Source organism: Musca domestica, unplaced genomic scaffold (assembly GCF_030504385.1).
Source record: "Musca domestica strain aabys unplaced genomic scaffold, Musca_domestica.polishedcontigs.V.1.1 19, whole genome shotgun sequence".
NCBI lineage: Eukaryota > Metazoa > Arthropoda > Insecta > Diptera > Muscidae > Musca > Musca domestica.
In genome coordinates, this window is record NW_026712245.1 from 10,164,605 (window position 1) to 10,183,243 (window position 18,639).

The 18,639-nt window shown below is 37.4% G+C and overlaps 1 protein-coding gene across 3 annotated transcripts in view; it reads left to right on the forward strand.

Moving 5' to 3' along the window:
• The first annotated feature begins 6,196 nt into the window (after nt 1–6,196).
• The window catches only part of LOC101900584 (cGMP-dependent protein kinase, isozyme 2 forms cD4/T1/T3A/T3B), a 163,053-nt gene continuing 150,610 nt past the window's right edge, over nt 6,197–18,639 (forward strand). Inside the window, exons 1-2 of one of the 3 annotated variants that reach the window (XM_059121272.1) lie at nt 6,197–6,656; nt 10,802–11,495. The gene's annotated coding sequence lies outside the window, so the exon portion shown is untranslated. The remainder of the gene's footprint in view (nt 6,657–10,801; nt 11,496–18,639) is intronic. The other 2 variants (XM_059121273.1, XM_059121271.1) reach the window with 2 other exon arrangements.

An 18,639-nucleotide genomic window follows, 5' to 3' on the forward strand; every position in this document is an offset into this window, starting at 1 on the left:
ACAAACGCCAACAACAATTCCAAATTAAATAAACAATATCATCGAAAATGGCAGTAGCAGCGGCGGCGGAAGAGACAGCAGTAACGTGGCAGCGTTCTCAACAACAGCCGGTATGAAAATTGCGACAAGAAGAACAATGGGTCTAATGAAATTTTAATAAAATTCCAAAAGAAAAGAGGAGGAGGAGGAGTAGAAGACACAGCATCCCAAATTCGCAGGAATTTCATTTTTCTTGGGAACCCCTAAAAGAATTAAAAAATGATTGGGGGTTGGAATGTGTAAATGTTTGATTCAAACACCCCCTACTTGTCAGGCACTTAGCTTAAACACAACAACTGTTAAGCATTTTGGGAAAAACAGAATTCCAACAAAACTGACAGCCAGAGTAATGTAACAACAACAACTTGGTCTCCCAAAAACAATGGCAACATTTGTTCCTCTCATTTCGGTAATTTAACTTTAGTGGCAAGCAAAGCACAAAATTGCTTATGACACTAAATCATCGCCAAGACAAAGTCATCCAGCTCTCATCATTCCAACCAGCATTCATTTCACTGCTAAATTGCACTCACACCCACACCACACTCATACACATACACATGCCAAGCAAATTGTTTTCAGGATAAAGAAACAGAAATCCTGTAATGAAAAAGCGAACAAATTACCAAATATCAATAAAAATTTTGCTGATGTCTGTTGTCTCCCCCGAAAACCATCATCTGTCTTCCTCTTGGCTTTCCTCGCCCTACCCAGCTCTACCATCCAGCAGCAGTGCATTTGGCATTCTGAATGTTTTTGTTTGTGTCGTCCGTCGTGTTGTGATGTTGATGCTAAGATTTAATAAATGAAATTGGTGTGTGATTAAAAACACAAAAACCAAACGAAATCCATCTAATCAACTTTTGTTCCCCTGCTCCCCAGCAAATGGCAGCAATGCCAGGCAGGCGACACAGGCACAACAACAGCGATGCAGTGGCAGTGGCAGCGGCGGCAAGCGACGAAAACATTAAAACAAATTGTGGCTCCAACATCTGCCACAATGGCAAGAAGAACAAACGACGGCAGTTGCAGTAGCAGCAGCAGCACCCATTCAATTTATTTGAAAACTCTTGGCCTGTCCTATGCCATTACACACACGTGCACACATACACAGAGAACTCCAACCACCCACAAAAATAAATTTCCACCCACTTTAACAACCGGAAACAGGAGCCATTTGCCTCAACGTTAAACGCATCGAACATCACGTGTCAAGAAAGAGAGCGAACACCAATTTTGGGAATGGTGTCTCAGTTGGGTGGCGGCCACCATCAAAACAAACAAACAGCAACAAAAAAAAAGAAAATGAAAACAAGTGAACAACAACAACGACTTTAATCACAACTACACTCACACAATGCCCAGCGAAGGAGAAAAAGTGGTTGTTTAATTTTGATGGGGGATTTCCTCTCTCGGAGAACTGCGTTAACTGAGTGATGGGGCGGAGTTAGTTGAAGAGAGATAGAATGAAGGAACAATAAAGGTATTACAAATAATGGGAGATTTCTTAAATAAGTAAAGGGTATTTTTGTAGTTATGCCATAAACCCATAAAGTTGGTGTCTTGAATAAGAGCATAAATATCCCTCCTTTCAATAATGCATATTCTTTAAAATAGATGGCGCTAGTTTATTTTCGTATAAGAACACAGATTTGTCCGTTTTCATCCGGAATGAAGCTTGCCCGAAATGTGAGATTGTGTGTGTACAGGGTGAGATAAACAAACTGCAACAATGCCAAACGCAGTTTTTTTAATTGTATTGAGTGAAAGCAGAAAATGTCGGAAATAGCATCAAATTTAAAAATAAGTTTAGATTTGTTCGAATTGGTCACCAATGTAACCGTCACACACTGCCCGAATGTTCCCCTGCGGTATTGATTCTGATGCCACGGTCGATTAATACGAGCGGAGAGCGACCATCGGCTGTTATAGCGGCCCACACCATCACAATGGCCGGAGCTTGAGTTCCGGTGGACAACCGAACGTGCACATTTTCAGCTGTCCTCTTTGGCAAGTAAACACGATAATTTTGTTTGTTTACAAACTGCTGGACAACGAATGTTTTCTCATCGGAGACGGAGAAAACTAAATTCGGCAGTTCACCACTTTCGGCCAAGCGAAGTAACAGTTTAGCTTTTTGAGTCTATTTCCTTTCTGTTGTGGTGTAAGTTCTTGCACTTTTTGGAATTTAAATGGCTTTACGCCGAGCTAATTCTTCAATATTTGCCGAATGGAATAATGCGATATGTTCAGCTCGCGAGCCATTTTGCGGCCACTGCGACGCGGGTTTCGATCAAGTCGCTTCTTTACATTTCGAACCATTTCTGCTGATGTTGCTTTTTTTCTCCGTTCCACTTCCTTGACGTCGGGCTACGCTACCAGTATCATGGTAACGATCGATGGTACGAGACACAAGAGATTTATTCACATTTAAATGCTGGAGTGCTCTAACGATAGCCATTTGTGGTTTTCCAGCCAAATATAAAGAAATCACACTATCACGCTTGAATTTCATCAGGAATAACTTTTTTTCTGGAAAATTCTCACCATAATGCTTTTGTACGCTTGTAAACAATATAATGAGATGTCACTGTAATAATTCTAAAAGATGTCGGACGAGTGGCTTAGAAAAGACAGCAGTCTGAACTTGGTTGCAGTGTTGCCATCTCACCCTGTATATATATATGTGTGTGTAAGGACAAATAAGTTTTTATGTTACTGCAGGACAGGGGGTGATCGTGTCCAAAATCAAAGAAAAGATAACAGCAGAAGCAATAGACCAATCAATTTTGTGCATAAAATCAAAAAAGAAAAAAAAACAGTGCTACCACATGCTCTGTTTTATGCTCCATTTGTTTTTGTAGGAGAAAATACACATACATAGAATCTGCTCGTTTTCAAACGAATTTTGCTCCAGCTCTTAATCGAGGGAAGCATGATCGGCCTTATTCGACCGAAACCCAACAATGTTTTGCTCGTTTTGGTTTTTCTACTCCCAGGCGTTCTTCCGCATCGACATTGACTTTGATCATTAAATAAGATTTTAGTATTGGGTAGCTGGCCCTGTCAAGCGTAGTTATGAAATCTATCCATTTCCAGCCAGACTATGAGTTAATAAGGCTCCAAAAATTCTGGCTAATTAATTATCATAGAGCTTTCCGATTCCTTTCTTTTTTTAAAAATTTATTCAGAGTTAGTCTTTGTAGGTTTACTGGATTATGTTTGCATTAGCAGTATCGACCAAACTAAACGTTGTCATGTTTTGGCTAACTTTGTCATCCTCTGCTAAAGGATTTTTTGGGTTCCGTTTTGTTTTAGCGGTACGCCCCTCATATTCAAGTAATTGCCGTCGGGGAATACCACGCAGTACAATAAATCAGAAAATGTTACGTGGTTTTCTCGTCAGGACCCCCTAAACCTTATGAAATAGAAAGGGTACATATTCCCTTTCCTGTGGTGTAAATCAGATGTTTGGAACATTGGAATGTTTATGTTTAGATCTTCTGCGAGGGATCGAGGATTCGTGGCATAATCATTCGGTACAGCGGTTCATTGTAGAGATATTTTTTCGAATTCGGCATCTCGCGGTAGGTAAGTTCGGGGACAGATGTCCAGGCTTTCTAAGATTGATCGGAACTTGTTCGGTTTTATTCGTCTTTTGCGAGAAATCGGGGACTCGTGGTATAATCGTTCCGGTACGGAGCAGGTCGTATATGTCATTTATGTCTTCGGGAGAAGATGGCCAGGTCGTCTCAGATTTGCGGATTCCGCAGCTCGCATTTCGTATGTTCAGGCCTGTTCAGATGAATCGGAACTCGTTCGTGTTCGCAGCTCACTGTAGGTATGTTCGGCAGCAGATGTTTAGGCATACTAAGAATACGGGTTCGGCAGCTCACTATGAGTATGTTCGGACTTAGTCTACGATGTCTAGCAAATCATAATAGCACTAGCTAGCACACTAGCACTGCGGTTTATGACTACATTTAATTCACTACCAATGTTTGAGCTCCTTTCGGAACAACGCACCGAAGGTCGTGTGGAACAATGATTTGAAGCCTCTACTTAATGAGAACCAGTTCAAAAGCATTCCCAGCTAACGATTCTGGTTAATCGGAGGACAAGAAATTATTCAAAGAATCACAAACTACCCCTCGACAAGCCCCCTCCCAGTAGAAAGCATATCATGGTAAACCAAACAGTATATGTGATATTTGGAGGTGTTACAAACGGAATGACAAACTTAATATAGCCTCTATACTATGGTGCAGGGTATAAAAACAGACAACACGAAAATTGAATGAAATACTATGATATCTTATTTAAATATTCTTCTAGATATCTCTCTCTCTATCTCTTCTCTTTGCGAGCTCGGTCCGACTTCGAACGGAAAGTTGAATGAAACTTCCAAATTCGGATGTGTTTTCGGGCCGACTTCTGACCGAAATTCGAGTGGTTGACCTGCTGTCGGTCCAAAGGGTCGGATGAAAGTCTGAAGTTTTAGCTGACTTTCTAACCGAAGTCGGACCGAATTCGCAAGAATATTCGTGGGGAATTCGGAAGGGAAATGAGAGAAAGTGATATCGTGCACATTTCTGATATTTTTGCCGACTTTCAGGTTTCGGTACTAATTCCGAAGAAAAGTCTTATGAAATTCTAATGAACAACTGTCATAACGTATTGACAAAAGCAAATATAAATAAAACAAGTGAAAAAGCCGGGCCGAACTTTGAATACACTCAACCATATGGAGATTTTCAAAAAATAAATAAAAATATAAATCGTTATAAATTATGAGGAAATCTTAAAATACCGTATATAGGGAGTTACCGTTATTTTGGGGTTTATACGAAGACCTGCAATTTTCTAGGCTTTAGTACACATTACGAAGTGAGATACGAAATTTAACAATTCCGATGAATAATGTAGCTAAAATCATCAAAATACAGAATATAGGGAGGTACCAATATTTAGGGGCTATACGAAGACCTGCTTAGACAATTTTCTGTCACAGGCTGTAGTTCTCATTAGGAACTTCAAATACGTAATTTGAAACAATTCCGGTGAATAATGACGCTAAAATCATTAAAATACCGAATATCGGGAGGTACCGTTATATGGGGGCTGTGCGAAGACAATTTTTTGTCTCAGGCTGTAGTATCCATTACGAACTTCAAATACCAAATTTGAAACAATTCCGGTGAAAAATGTCGCCAAAAATATCAAAATATCGAATATAGGTAGATACACCTAAACGTGGATCAATATAGCCCATTCTCAATACCAAAAGTACTGCAGACCAAACACACATTTGAGTAAAATTTTATTAACTTACTTCAATTCGTTCGGAAGTTAGACTGATTTCCACAGACGGACGGACGGTCATCGTTAAATCGACATAGAATTGTATGCTGTTCAAGAATATATATACTATAATGTATATTCCGATGTAACACATCGGAATGACAAACCTAATGTACCCTCCATACTATGGTGGAGGGTATAAAATTCAGTTAGCTAAATATACTTCAGACAAATTGACCATTTTAGCGAACGGGTCGGACACCGACATTTGGTGCCATGGGTCTTCTTTGATTTTGTATAGTTCATAAATGGATAATATTCGCCTACTTCTTCAGTGGTCTATTATTGTTGTTATCCTGTCATAAATATCACTATCAATTTGCCGTGAAATTTCTACGATCGATACCAAGAATATGCCCACATAAAGGGATTTAAACATTTTCATAGTAGCCGAATATTCAATTATGAAAGAACCCATGGATAATTTTTGTCCGCATTTCCGCAAAAAACATTACTTTATACTGAATTTTTTAACAAATAATAATTCATATTTTATGTATAAATCTAAATAAGTCGTATTCAGTTTTCCCACGATTTTTTTCGACATGAAAACGTGGAAGGCGACAACACTGTTACTAACTTCAATGATCTTTCTTTTTCTCCACCAAACAAATAAGCGCAATTAAGTGAGCACTTAACCAAAGAAGAGATAGTTGCATAGATTAAGAGAATGGTTGGAGCCTAAAACAACATACCCAAATGGGAGAGAGCCCTCACAACACACACACACACACTCAAGCGCCCACGATTAACTTTGGTATTCTCGACTCGGCCCCAAGCAGCAGAGGAAGAATTTCAGGCGAGTTCAGTAGACAACGGCTCTTTAAACACAACGTTCGAGTGTTAATGTGAACGGGTCCAACTGTAACGCGCTGTGACGTGTGGAAAATTCTATTAGACACCGAATAAAAGAACAACAATAAATTAAAAAAAAGAAAAATAACAAAGGATTGCAAATCGACAACTGAGAAAATTAAATAAAAAACAACAAAGAAAATAATATTAAATTTAAAAGAAAAAAGAAAATAAAAATTACAACGTTTTTTTAGTTAGTGTCATACAAAAGCACAACGTATTAACAAAATAATAAAATAAAAAAAGAAAGAGAGCAAAAAACAAAATTGCCAACAAATACAAAAAAGTGAAGAAAGAATAAATAAATCGTGTAATTCAGAGGCAAAGTTCATCAAAAGTTTGAAACAAAGCCAAGTGTGAATAGAGTTGAAAGAAATTTAGCTAAAATAAAGGAATTAAATGTGAGTTTTATTAGAAAAAATAAAAATTATAATTAAAAAACGAGAGCACAACTGGGTTTTGGTGGCTCGCGAGTGAGAGAAAATCGTGAGAATATCTTCTACCTTAGGTAGTAGATTACACAAGCCAAGCGAAGCGAGGCAAAATATCGGTGAAAACGACGAAAAAAAAAACAAGAAAAACAATAAAGTGCCCTTAAGACCGGCTATAAAGTGTTGTCGGCCAATCTGTTCGGGTGTGAGTGCGTGCGTGTGTTTGGAAATAAAATCAATCAATAAAAATAGTGGTCGCCCGCCCGTCCGTCCCTCCGTTTGCAGGGAAAAGGCAACAACAAATTAATTTCGTTTCAAGTGACCACAACAAAAGATAAAGAAGTGCCCTCCACGAAAATTTTTGTTAAAGTGTCGTGTATTCAGATTAAAAATATATACAACAACAACAACATCAACAATTCCTCTCCCTCTCTATTTCTCGTCGAACGTACATATCTTATCTTTTGTCAATTGTATTGTTTTTATGGGGTCCACTCTCTCTCTCTCTCTACCTTTCAATCGTGGGGTGTAAGCAAACTCTCCTAATCTCTCCGTTGGGGACACTTGTTTCAGTGATGCCAACTGAATAAATCGTTAATTTGTGGATTTTAGATATTTCGTGTCTAAATGAAAAATGTCTTTGAAAAGTGACAACAAAATTCGAAAATAAGTTTTTCTGAAAGAGGGTTTTCTCAAATAATTAAAAAAAATAATAATATCAATGAATTCACAATTAAACACAGTTGCCGCGGTCGGCTAAAAAAATATAAAAATTCTGAAACCACTCAAGTATAGTAGCAACCATCGGTTTTTTCTTGCATTTTTTTGCTTCGATTTAGTAAATCCATGTCTATCCCGGATCCGAGAATTTTTACTAAATTAAACTTGTTATTTCAGAATTTTTTAACTGACCAAGGCAAACTTTATATCATTGTGAAGTATTTGAAATCCTCTGGGGAATTTTTCAAAAAATCCGAGTGTTTTTAGTAAAATAGAGAATTCGAAGAACGAAAATTATTTATTCAGAATTACACAAAATATCCGCGTTTGGGCCGTAAACGAGACTTTTTTCGAGGTGTTGTGTGGGTCCATGTGTTGCCTTATCGATATGTTTAGATAGAAGAGAATTTATGATTTGGCCCAAACTCGGTACATCGTAATATTATTATTAAGCTTAGATCGAGTTCGGAGATGGACAATATCTGTCCATTCCTTCTGGTACCTCCCTCACAAAGGGGTCAACATTTTTCTTCAACATTAGAACTCTTTTAAAATATAAAATAAGAGTTTCACAAAAAATAATCGAACCAATCCACCGGTTCATTTCTCGAAATAATGTTGTCGATGAAATGTTCTTTCATAAGCCCGCATTATGACAAGTGGCTGTTGGAACCACATTTCGTTTACATCCATCTCTTGAAGGTTTTGCTACAAAACGTCAACAAAATTGTCCGGAAAGTCGGTAGACAATGTCCACCTTCTTGCGCACGTCGACAAATCGATAAAGAAAGGTCAAAGTCGCACTGGGCCGACTTTATGATACCCTACACCATTTTGCATATGCAGGGTGAGATAAAAAACTACCACAAAGTCGAATAGTTTCTTTTGTTTTAAATTTTATTGAATAAAAGCAAAAAATGTCGGAGATTTTTTCGAATTGATCACCTTTGGCACGAATTATGGCCTTCAAACGGTCAATGTAACCGCCAGTTTCTCTGCGGTATTTTGGCCCATTCCCGGCGAAGGTGATCGACACTTTGGTATTTTTAAGTGTCAACCTTGCTTTCCAAAATACTACAGACTCAACAGTCCAACGGATTGGTATCTGGAGATTTTGGTGGCCATTGTGCGCTGGAAATGAAGCGAGGAACCTCATTTTGTAATCATTCTTGGGAGGCGCGTGCTGTGTGCGGTGGTGCTGAGTCCTGTTGGAATGTCCAAGGTCTGCAGTCAAAATGTTTGCGTGGCCAAGGCTTTAATACACCCTCCAGAATATTGTCGCGACAATATTCGGCATTTATTCTAATGCCAAGTCGATTAATACGAGCGGAGAGCAACCATCGGCTGTTATGGCGGCCCACATCTTCACCATGACCGGCGCTTGAGTTCTGGTTGCCAACCGAAGGTGCACATTTTCAGCAGAACTCTTTGGCAAGTAAACACGATCATTTTGTTTGTTTACAAACTGCCGGACAAAGAATGTTTTCTCATCGGAGAAAACCAAATTCGGCAGTTCACTATTTTATTTTTGTTGCGGTGTAAATTCTTGCACTTTTTGGAGTTTTCAATGGCTTTACCCCGAGCTTATTTTTCAATATTTGCCGAATGGAATATTGCGATAGGTTCAGCTCACGATCTATTTTTCGGTCACTGCGACGCGGGCTTCGATCAAGTCACTTCTTAACTTTTCGAACCATTTCTGCTGATGTTGCTGTTTTCTTCCGTCCACTTTCTTGACGTCGAGCTACGGTACCAGTGTCACGGTAACGAGCGATGGTACGAGACACAAAGGATTTATTTACATTTAAATGCTGGAGTGCTTTCACGATAGCCACTTGTGGTTTTCAAGCCAAATATGTAAAAATCATACTATCACGCTTGAATTCCATCACGAATATCTTTTTTTCTGGAAAATGCTCACCAAAATTCTCTTGGACGCTTGTAAACAATATTAGTTTTTCTCCAAGTATCGTTGTTACGTATGCGCTCCGTTAGGGTTGTGGAGGAGAAACTTGACAAATCGGATGAAGAATATATATGGGAGCTATAGTTGAATCGATTTCCACCAAATTTGATACACTATATGTGCTAAATTCGGGCGAAGTTAATTTTAACCGATTATCTAGAAATTTCCTTGGTTGAAACAACTGATTTGTACAAATTTCATCTCGATAAGGCAATAAATGTGACCAAACTTTGTTTACAAAAAATACATGGACAAACGGACATGCATAAATCGACTCAGAAGTCACCTGAGCAGATCATCAGACCTTTTAAAAATTATCTTTTTTAACAATTTAAGACAAAAATCATATTTAAAAAATTTAAAATAAATTCCAAAATGCTATGAAAAATGCAATTTTTTTATTCTCTTAAAGGGATTACTCTTTATATGGTTTGGTCTTTTATGCCTCTGGTCTAAAATTATTATTTTTATTAATTTTTATTTATTGATTTAAGAGGGTAAAAAAATCGGGTCACAAATTTTCATGGCGTTTTTTTACACTGGAGGGTAGGCAACATTTGGCAAATTTGTGCCTTTGTGAGGGGCTCTCTCTCTACTCTTTTATGAGAACAATGATGGGTATTGTTCTGTTAGCAGTACCGTCATTTTGCCTCCTGCCCTGCCGCTCACCAAAAAGTAAATTCCCCAACGAATGGCTTGGCTATTGTCACCCTGCTGTGCAATGAAAATGCACAAATTATTGCTATATTTTATAGTTATTTGAACAGAATTTAACAAAACCAACCAATAAATTTGCATTACATTAAATGCGAGATATGGCGGCGGCGGTGGCGGTGTTGTAAAAGAAAGAACGCAAAAACACGCTACCACCAATCGCCCACAATTCTATAAGAAAAACAAAAAAACAATGAAATAAAATAAATAAATCACAAAAGCAAAAAAAAAAAAAAATTGAACATTCTTGTAATCTGTAAACAAAGCTCTGCCAGAACAACCGAGGAGTAACAAAGTCAAGCTGCTCACTTAAAGAGTCAAGATTGGCTGGCCTCCTTCACAAAATCCAAAAAAGAAGAAGAAAACGAACGCCAATTTTAATGATTAAAGACGGGTGCCACAGCGTAGCCTCCTTCTTCTTGATGTATTGCACTGTGTATGTGTGTTGGTGTGTGCGCGATCGTGTGGCGTGTAAATCGCATTAAGAAGGAATTTATTTATTTATTAAACATAATTTTGTCTTCCGCCTGCATTCTTTAGAAATAACTACCTAAATAAAAACGGCAAATATTGCCCACGCTTCGGAGGGGGGAGAGAGAGAGAGAGGGGGAAGAAGCCATCCACCGTACTCTGTGATTAATTGACAAAAGATTGCATTTCCTGCCTGAATAACTAGTTACTAGTACTGCTGTACTGCTACCACAACTCCATACAGATTCTCCCACTCCCTCAATGATGTGTCCTACTTAATAACCTATTGCAATAATAAAAACGAAAACCAACAGCTACAACCTATCATTGACTGCTTTTATAATCTCTGAACAAAAAAAAAAAAAAAAAAAAAAAAAACGAAATAAAATAATAATGAACCACAATTATTGTCTTCAATGAAACGCAATTGTATTATTACAAACCATACATCTGTCTATCTATCTACCCCGCAGCTACCACCAACATCATCAATATAACAACAACAACTGTTATCAATACCAAAAGTGATCAATACCCATAGCAACAACAACATCAGCAATAAATCCCCCACTAACTGCAATCGTTGTGTCGTTGTGCGATTCTAACTAGGCAAGTGCGGATCCTATCTGATCCGATCCGACCCACCCATCCATATTCATTCCACATGCATATGGGGAAGTTGTGCAAATATTTAGACAACAATAACAACTAAGCCTACCAAAAAGCAAACGCGGAACCTGTCATTGCGTCTCCTCAACACAACCACCGAATACCGGCCAAATCATCACCAAACTCAACACCTGCTGTCTATCAACCTCTGCTATTTGGCTGCTGCTGCAACTAATTTTATTATCTTTCCCCCTCGAACCCGAACCCCAACATCATCGTCATCATCTTCCAGTTTGACGTTTCATATTAATCTGTCATCTGTTAAACATGTAAGTTTTGTTGTTTGATTTTATCTCTCGCTCTCTTTCTCTCTGCCTCTCTTTTTCTTCTTTATTTCTTTACAATATTTGTTTTATTTTTTATTGCCTTGTTATTTTTCCCCACATAGCCATAGCCATAACCCCATAACACCCCACTCGATTACTGCGACAGCTTTCCACTGATATTGCACAAAAATTTTCCTTAATGACTTGCCAAAAGAGCAAAACAACAAAAAGAAACAGACAAACAAAACAGAAATACCACCACAGCAAGTCAAAGAAAATAGACCTATAAATTTTTCGCTAAATCGTCTCTATTTCTAAACATTTTTTTGCAGCCGCTGCTGCTGTTGTGGTATTTGGTGACAGTGATGCCAATGGGTGTTGATATAATGTGGACAAGTTTTTGGTAAAATTGAAACAAGCAATGAAACAAAAATTAGGTAGAGTCGAATTTTTAATGTTTTCATAACTTCGGAGTATCGGAGTTCAATATTAGAAAGAGTTTCATGGAAACCACCGTGGAAATGAGGGAATATTAATTTTATCATTCCGTTTGTAATATACCTGAATATTCGACGTAGACCCCATACAGTATATATTCATTATCTGCATAAAATGCTTTGAGGATGTTTGTCTGTCTGTTGAAATCACGATACAACCCACGTTATTTGGCGTAAAGCTTTGAAATTTGGCAGAATATTTTAAGTTGTGTTTAGGATGATTGGTACATTGGTAATTGATATAGCGCCGATATCTCCTGATATTCGGTATTTTTATGGTTTTAACCAAATTTGTTAATAGTTTTGTCTAAAAATTGACATTTGAGGTTCGTAATGGGTTTCAGGACAGGATAAAAAAAACTGCGACAAAGTCAAACACAGTAATTTTAATATTTTTTAAATTTAATTATATGAAAGCAAAAATGTCGGAAATAGCATCAAATTTTAGAATAAGTTTAGATTTGTTTGAATTGGTAACTTTTGGCACGAATGATGGCCTTCAAACGGCTAATGAAACCATCAACCGCTGCCCAAATGTTGTTCTGCGGTATTTTGGCCCATTCCCGGCGAAGCGCTTGCTTGAGGTGATCGGCACTTTGGTATTTTTTAGGCAAAGCGAAGCACCTCTTTAGCTCTTTTGAGTCTATTTTCTTTCTGTTGCGGTGTAAGTTCTTGCACTTTTTGGAATTTCAATTGCTTTTATCCGAGTTCATTTTTCAATATTTGCCGAATGAAAAATTGGGATATATTAAGCTTACAAGCCATTTTTCAACCACTGCGACGCGGGTTTCGATCAAGTCGCTTCTTCAATTTTCGAACCATTTCTGCCGATTTTGCTGTTTTCTTCCGTCCACTTTCTTGACGTCGGGCCACACAGCCAGTATCACGGTAACGAGCGATGGTACGACACACAAGAGATTTATTCACATTTAAATGCTGGAGTGCTCTAACGATAGCCACTTGAGGTTTTCCAGCCAAACACAAAGAAATCACACTATCACGCTTGAATTCCATTACGATTAATTTTTTTGGGAAGTTCTCACTAAAAAAGAAGAATTGAACCGACATATTCCATATTTACATTACATCTATGGCTTATAGAAATGTATTTAATTTCCCTTTTGTGGGGGTAGTACCTGAAAGAATGGTCCGATGAATTCCATATTCACACTAGAACTAATGTAGGTGGATGTAATGTATCGCGGGAAGTTAGAAGAGACATCGAATAATTATTAATTTTATGACACTTGACTTATTTACAATTTTGATCCCCTTTTGTGGATGTATCAAAAGGAGAGGGTCGTAAATTCCTTATTCTAGGGTTATAAGTAACCATATTGTCGCATATATACCATATTTACTCCAGATCTTGTGTTGACATAACTTCACACAATATCTTGCGCGAAATTTGAAGACAATCGGTCTCTGATTTCTCAATTTATAGGAATTATGATTTTTCAAAATTGTGCGGAAGGTACTTGATGAAGTGAGCCGATAATGTCTATTTTAGCTCCGAAGCGTAGCATTGATGAAAAATATTAGGATTTGCAAAGTATGAACAAAATGATAATTTTTTCTTGTTCTATTAGATAAATTATTTTCTATAAAATATTGACCTTTTGTGGGGAGGAGCCCTGTTGTAGATGCGCACTCTTTGTAACGTAGTTGTGTGAATTTTGTACATTTTTTTAGTAAGCCCACCTTTTGAAGTTTTTACCGTTCGACTACAGTAAACCTTCTCAGTCAAATGCATTCTTAAAAGTCCACAGTTTAGGTTTAGTTCCTCTGCAACAATACCACCCGATTCCAGGACTTTGGAAAGTTTCACCACATTTTCTACCGGAATTGCCTGCATGTGCCAAATAATTGAATTTTTTTATCAATTTTGGGCATTCCTTAAGACGTACAAATCTACCTACTCCAAAATGTTATGCTTAAATATGCCCCCATTTTTGTACTCTTCGGCGGATAGAATATCATTTTGAGTGACTTGAATGTTTTCTGATCTGCTAAATGAGTAACTTTCACATCTTCAATCAAAAAAACTTGTAGATCAAGACTGGTATCTATAGGAAAACACCACTTAGTCTTCAAATCAAGGTCTCTTTTATATGAAAGACTTTGCTACTTTTTATAAGTTTTTCTGATCCAGTTTAAACCTCAAATGAAAGTTAGTTCTGTTCACTAAAACTTAATGTATTTTACTACTACATTTTTGTGTAATTCTCCTCTCTATATTTCTAAAAGTGCTTTTCGGCCTTTTTTTAGAAGATCTGTCTCTTACAAAGGTGCATTTTCAACCTTCTCTATGAAGTCCCATGTTGGTTTCCTTTGAGGATCTTTATATCAAGATCGCTGTGATCCTCTCAAAAAGGGTGATGACATGGGCTTCTATTAGCAGACTTTTCAGATCATTTATAAGTAGGCAATTCTTGACTTCTTTAAGGGATCAAATGTCTTCTTTAGGGAAAAGACTAATGTCATAACAATAATTTTCATTATCTTTAAGGCGAATCTGATCATCTTTAGGGAGGGCGTTTCACCTTCTGGAAACAAAATCTCTTCTATACCCTTGTTTCCACTCAACAAAATAGTTGGATGTCGCATAACCCATTACAAAATAATGTGAACAAGTCATCTCTTGCATTACCAATCAGTTGAAGAATAATAAGTAGTCCTTTAATAATTTACAAAACAATACTCATATATTCTATTTTATACATTTTAAGTAATGGGTGGGGGTATGCGGTTGTTCCACTTCCGAATTGAGGGTTGTGAGTTCAAGTCTCAACTTCACCGAACTTTAAAAAATAGTATGATTTGATGATGAATATTTCCAATTCGAACCACCGACCTTTGATTTTGTGGTCAGATGTACCGCCGCCGTTACTTATTTCTGGGTAAGATAAAAGTAACTTATTGTGGCTTGCATTGTAACCCATAATGTTTTAATTTCCAATGCTTTGTTGTCATTACTTTTGGCCTACTGGTGTGTAGTGTGTAATAAAGAAAGTATTTAGTATGTAGTTGTATTGAAAATGGCACACGTTCCCACATAATTTCTGAGTATTCCCAATGTTTTAATTGATAAATTTGGGAATCCTTCGTCCTCTAGTCCATTTCGATTCTGCTTAAATTTTACGTAGTCACTACGGCAACTCTGGTTGGCCAGTTTTAACTCTCTTCTGTTATTTGTCGACAATTTTGTTTTAACTTTTTTTTTGCGGCTGTTGTGTTAAAGCTGCATTTCATTCTACGTTTACAGACAACCACTTGTTTCTATTTTTAGATTGGCGTTTTTTTGCGGTTGCCTGTTTTTTGTTTTTTTGCTGGTGCTGCTGTTTTTATTTATTTGTGTACTGTTGTTGTTGTTGTTGCTCTTTGTTCTGTGCCCTTTTGCGCTCTCTTAACCGAACGACATGCCGATATTTCAGCTGGCATTTCATTCCGCCTTTTTCTTCTGAGTGGTGCCATGGGTGATTGGGTGGGGGTCTGTGGAGCATTGTGTTGCTCGTTGTTGTCTACGTTCCGTACTCCAGTCGGTCGACGAAATTCATTGATTGTGTCGCGCCACTCCACTCAACGCCACCAACAGGTTATGACGGAGAGGAATGTCTTTGTTGAGATTTGATTTGTTGTGGTGTTGTTCAGCAGTGGTTCGTTCTGTCCGCATGTCTGCTGTTGGCGAATGACGCATAACTGGTGCTGAATTGGAGGGGGAGGGGAAAAATCCCCCCCTTCTGTCCCCCAACAAAATCATCAACAACAATAGCAACGCGAAAAAATAAGAGATGACAACATAAACAAAACGTGTTTTCTCTCTTCAGATCTCCTCCGCACACAAATGACAACAAAAAGGCCAAACATGTTGCGCGTGATCCACACATTTTTGTTGCTCTTTAAACTTGGGAGAAATATTTAAAATTATTTGGAAAAAGAGTAAATCGGAACACTTATTTTCAATTGAGACATTTTATATCGTGTTTACCGCCTTTAGTTACATACAGTCATTTTAATTATAGCCATAAAAACGTACGACATGACTTTAAACAATAGTCTGGTGTTTTATAGGAAGGTTTTTACATCTACCCACTACCATTGGAACCTGGAAAGTTCGTTAGAACTATCTCCAACTACATATTTCATGACCATAGTTGTGGGAGTGTTTTAAAAGAGGACCTTAATCTTCCATGAGAAGTCTCTCTAGTCTTCTATGAGCGGACTTTCTGATATTTTATGTATTAAGCCTCTGAGAAGACCTTCTGGTCTTCTGTGAGAAGATCTTCTGTTCTTCTATGAGAAGACCTTCTCTGTTCTTCTATGAGAAGGCCTTCTCTGGTCTTATATGAGAAGGCATTCTCTTTTCTCCTATGAGAAGACCTTCTCCGGTCTCCTATGAGAAGACCTTCTCTCTTCTCCTATGAGAAGACCTTCTCTGGTCTACTATAAGAAGACCTTCTCTGGTCTCCTATGAGAAGACCTTCTCTGGTCTCCTATGAGAAGACTTTCTCTGGTCTTCCATGAGAAAACCTTCTGGTCTTCCATGAGAAAACCTTCTGGCCTTCTAGGAGAAGACCTTCTGGACTTCTAGGATAAGATCTATGAGAAGACTTTTTGGTCTTCTATGAGAAAACCTTCTGGTCTCTTATGAGAAGAACTTCTGGTCTCCTATGAGAAGACCTTCTGGTCTCCTATGAGAAGACCTTCTGGTCTCCTATGAGAAGACCTTCTGGTCTCCTATGAGAAGACCTTCTGGTCTCCTATGAGAAGACCTTCTCGTCTCCTATGAGAAGACCTTCTCGTCTCCTATGAGAAGACCTTCTGGTCTCCTATGAGAAGACCTTCTGGTCTCCAATGCAAATACCTTCTGGTCTCCTATAAAAAGACCTTCTGGTCTTCTATGAGAAGATCTTCTGGTCTTCTATGAGAAGACCTTCTGGTCTTCTATGAGAAGACTTTCTGGTCACAATTAATCCGAAATCGGTTGAAGATACATATGGGATCTATAGATAGAATTCGTTCTTGGACCAAACAAATGTTGTTTGCGAAATTTCATGTTAATCGGCATGCGACCTGCAGTTTGTTCACAAAAATACATGGACGGACTGACATGCATAAATCGACTCTGAAAGTGATTCTATGAAGATCCTCAAAGGTAACTATGGTTCTATCTCGCTTCCTTCTCCATGTTACAAACAATTGCACCAAGACATAATACCTTTACCTCTATGTGGTGTAGGGTATAAAAACGTTTAGATTTTTTTGAGAGCACATGATGGTCATCCGTAAGGTTATTTGAAAATACATTTTCTCATATTTTTCTTTAAGTGCTGTCTTTTTCAAAACTTGCGATTTCAGCTTACATATTTGTTTTATTTCAATTTTAATAAAACAATAGCAGCAGCGCCAATGTAAAATCAAAAGCAAAACACTTCTGCCGGCAAATAAAACGATTCGGATGAATATTCAATGAAACGCAAATAGGCAAGTCATAGCCGGTAATAAGCATTAGTCGGCAATTGAGGAATTTTATTTCGAAATGTCATTCGATATTTCCGGAATCGTTTGCCAAACGGTGCCGCCTTACAATGTTGCACAAAGTGCAATAGATTTTTTTTTATGAATTTGAGTGTGCATGTGTGTGTATAATGATGGGTATGAGAATTCGCTGAATATTTAAATGCAAGCAATTATGCAGATTAGGCTGTATCGATATCTGATAAAATTTGATATGGTCAAAAAGGGTTTCCGAAAACTTGTGGCTTCTTTCTGTATGGCGACACATAATTCAATTCGAGAGAAGAATATCAAAAATTTTACTAAATATCTATTATTAAACTTAAATAGAAATCCATAAAAAATAGGTGTTTTTTTTCTTTCGAATTCTCTTTCAAATCGTCACACAAAAAAAAGGTCATTAAAATAAAGAACCGAATAATATAAAATATCCTTTTTGATATAATTGTAATATCCTGATTTAAACGTTGTTTTATACAAAAAAAAAAAAAAAAATACAATAATGGGATTAAGCCTGACTATTTTGCAACAACAAAATACTACGGTATCCCGAACAACATGTCATCACTGTTCTATCCTGATTTTATATTATTAAAATATTGTCTTTTATTTTTATTGCTGTTTTTTAAGAATCAATTTATTGCTAACAACTGGAACCACATAAACTTGGCACACCCATTTTTAAGTGTGAAATTCAATATCTGTCTATTGGCGATTTTAATTATTAGTAAAAGTGCCCTAGTTTGATTTTCTGCTTGGTGTCCTACTTAGTTGGACAGATACATGACATTTTGTGTCAAAAGAAAATTAAATATACTTAAACAAGATTTGTTATAGCATATTTGGCACGGTTATGCCTGACTGTATTCAATATGTGGGTGATGCCACATTGTGGAAATAGCCTAATTGACCAAAACTAGAAAAGATTATTTTATGATTTTTTTAATATAGAGCCAGTCTTTATATAAATGTACAAATCGAATCTTTTTTTACATAGAAGGTTGAATTTTGATGAATGGTAATAATAAATTTCATATGGGAAGTGACAGAAACCAGGTAGATGTGATCCAATTAGGTCAATAAATCATACCTAACTTGTAATTTGACACACCCCATATTGAATCAGGTGTGGA